The sequence below is a fragment of the Myodes glareolus genome, chromosome 6 (assembly GCF_982192425.1).
Source record: "Myodes glareolus chromosome 6, mMyoGla1.1, whole genome shotgun sequence".
Taxonomy (NCBI): Eukaryota; Metazoa; Chordata; class Mammalia; order Rodentia; family Cricetidae; genus Myodes; species Myodes glareolus.
Window position 1 is genome coordinate 41,377,671 of NC_142031.1, and position 3,732 is coordinate 41,381,402.

Here is a 3,732-nt window from a genome sequence, read left to right on the forward strand (position 1 = left end):
ATTGATTAATAACGAAAATAAGTGGAATTTTACATTCTTTAAATATTAAATCCTGAAGTGATGGTAGATGGTCAGTTTGTAAAGTACTTGCTGTGTACGGTTGGGGATACGAGTTTGTATTCCTAGAAAACAGTAACACCAAAGGTGATAACATACATGTGTAATCACAGTGCTGCTAAGCTGAGATGGGTGATGGAGATAGGGAGAATTACCTCAAATCTTGCAGGGCAGTTCACATGGCATAAGTGGTGACAAGCAACAGTGATTTTATGTTTGAATGTATTACTAGAGACTGATGAAAACTACAATGAAAAATATGTAAGAAACTATATCAAACTGCTTATTAAGAACATATCACTAAGAGACACTGAAAAATTAGTTTAATTTTTTTAATTTAATGCTTAATATGAAAATTTTCTCAAAACTCTCCTCATAGCCTCTTTTACATCTTTGTTCCTCAGACTGTAGATGACGGGGTTGAGCATGGGAATCCCAATGCTGTAAAATGTTGACACTATCATGTCATACTCCTTGGAATAGCTGGAACTGGGTCTTACATACATGAAGAGGCTTGTGCCATATAAAATGGATACAGCAGTAAGGTGAGCGCCACATGTAGAGAACACTTTCCTCCTTCCTTCAGCTGAATTCATTTTAAGAATTGTCAAGAAGATAAAAGCATAGGAGACCAGAATTATCAGGATGGTGACTAGTTCTATGGAACTCACAAAGAAGAAGAGCAGGAGCTCATTTACATAAGTTTCAGAGCAGGAAATGGCAAGTAGAGGAGGTATATCACAAAATATATGTCTAATTTCATTGGAACGACAGAAAGACAGGCTGAACGTGGCCACTGTGTGGACAACCGCATGCAGAATCCCACCAGCATAGGAAGCAAGGATGAGTGACACATAGACTCTAGGAGACATGCTCACAGCATACATAAGTGGGCTGTGAATGGCTACGTAGCGATCGTACGCCATTGCCGCTAAGAGAAAGCATTCTGTTGTTCCAAATGTAACAGCAAAGAACATCTGTGTTGCACAGCCAGGAAATGAAATGACTTTGTTTTTTGACATAAAACCCACTAACATATTTGGCGTGATATCTGAGGAATAGCAGGCATCCACAGAAGACAATGCACAGAGGAAGCAGTACATGGGGGTATAGAGTTGTGGATCTCCAAGGACTAAAATAATTAGTCCTACATTTCCTATTAGAGTAAAAAGGTAAATTGCTAGAAAGAGGAAAAAGAGAATGATCTGCAGTTCAGTGTTGTCAGTGAGTCCCTTGAGAATAAATGTGCTAGCTTCTGTGATGTTCTTCATGTTGGAATCACACGAAGCAATATTGAAGATACTCAGTTTACTGTTCATAGAATTATGAAAAAATAGATAATAGTGGGAGTTAATGAACATAAACTATTTATATACTCAGTGGTCTAGGATAAAATGTCCATATAATGATATATTCATATATGCCACTTTCATAAAATTAAAAAGAAGATACTGGTGTTTAATACTGTGGAGATGGCCTATTCTCACAATGCAATCACCATCAAACTTTTAATGACATTCTTCACAGACTATAATAAAACAGTACTAAATTCAAATGGAGCACAAAAGTCTCTATCTGAACGATACAAAACTGTTCTCCTAGAAAACAGTTGTGACATTATCACAGTACTTGTTCTCAAACTATATGACAAAACTATAAGATCAAAGACAGTGTGTACCACTACAAACTAAATATATTAACCAAGTTAGTAGAAAGAGAAACAGAAAAAAATACATACATATATGTATATACATATATTTATACATACATTTACAAGTATAGATATATATATGCATATGTATATATATATATATAAAACATTTTAAGAAAGACATCAAAACAAAAAAGAAGTAATCTCTTTAATGGGTGAAGATGAAGAAATTGGACATTCACATGCAGAATGAAAGTAGACACAAATCTTTCACTTAAAATTATTTTAAATGTATCAATTATTACAATATAATGGATTATTGAAAATGCTCCAGGAAAATACAAGACAAATACTACAAGATACTGGCAAAACATTCTGAAAAGAACTCTCCTAGCATAGAATATAATCCCAGTAACTGACAGAGTTATAAGAGGTTAAATAATTGTGTTCAACAATGGAAATAGTTATCAAAATAAAAGGAAATTCTTTATATTGGTTCATTATCTGTCACAGAAGAGATTATGAATGACTAGAAATTATACCAAACTTCCATATTGAAATGTCAATGAATCAAGCCTTCCATACAAAAAGTGGGCCAAAGAACCAAATAGATTTTAAAGAAAGAAAAGTAAATGACCAATAAGTGCTTAAAACTCTGTTTAACATTCTTAGGTAGGAAGGAAAGTGCAAATTGAAATTGATTTGAGATTCTATCTCAACCCAGTCAGATGGCTATTAACAAGAAAACAATGAGCAGCAAGCACTGGAGAAAAAAAATTACTTAAAATATCTAGTGGGTATAGAGACACATGCAACCGCTGTGGAAATTTGGATGATGTTTCTGAAAATAAAAAATGAATGTTGACAGCCATATGATCAAATCTGTTCCACCCATGCTTATATGTCTCAAAAGGCTCCGAGTCCTACCATAGAGATAATTTAATATCAGTTTTTCTTGATTTACTATTCATAAACACTAAGAAATGGAACCAACCTAGATGTCTCTCTGTCTGTCTATCTATCTATCCATCCATCCATCCATCTATCTATCTATCTATCTATCTATCTATCTATCTATCTATCTATCTATCTATCTATCTATCTATCGTCTATCTCTGGTGTGTGTGTGTGTGTGTGTGTGTGTGTGTGTGTGTGTGTGTGTGTGTGTTTACCTAGAAAAAAATTCAAGTGACAAGAAAACATCACGGAGGTTATGAGATAGCAAAAAAGCCCAGGAAGAGACAATAGCACAGAACTTTATTTGGAATTCCATGACATATGTCAACAGAAATTTCCTAAGACTGGATGGATGATGAGATTTGCAGAGGCAGGAATAATTACAATTTAGTCTACATGTTAATTTTTAAAAAAAGGATTCATAGATAACAATATATTTTCTCAATAAGAGTGATGAGAACATGATAATAGAATTATAGCTGCATGTAAGTGGGTTTATTTTCATGCATATATATATGTGTGTGTGTGTGTGTGTATACACATGCATATACATTTTGTGATGACTTTAACCAGAATTTTGACCAAAATATTTTTGTATAGATAAGTTAACAAGCATATTTTGAAAATAAATCATGGATAAATGATTTTTTTAGTATAACCAGAAATTAGAAGAAATTAACAGGCTCAATTTTAAACTTTTCAACAATTCAATGAATATTCTACCTTAATAACTGAATATAGGACATGGAAACTGATAGTGTTTCTTCTTTTCATACTTCATAAACTCAAGCCATGTGTGCTGTTAAATGCTATCCAGGTTTTCTCTCAAAATTTACTCCTCTTAAAAATATCAATGTCTTTGAACAATTAAACCATGTCACATTGAAAAGCCAAGCAGAATGACAAAATTAGGTAGTAAATTTTCAAAAGAGTTCCTGAAACATAACAAATGATTTGATAAATCAAGATTAATATGAAATAAACTTCTGCAGTGATATATGCTAATTTTGAAATTATCTAATATTGGGTCACAAAAAATAAGCATTAAAATGATAATATGAATAAAT

The 3,732-nt window shown here is 32.9% G+C and overlaps 1 pseudogene; it reads right to left on the minus strand.

Annotated features, from left to right (window-relative positions):
* Nucleotides 1-394: 394 nt before the first annotated feature.
* On the minus strand, nt 395-1,328 carry LOC148121730 (olfactory receptor 5T18-like; annotated as a pseudogene).
* Nucleotides 1,329-3,732: the final 2,404 nt, after the last annotated feature.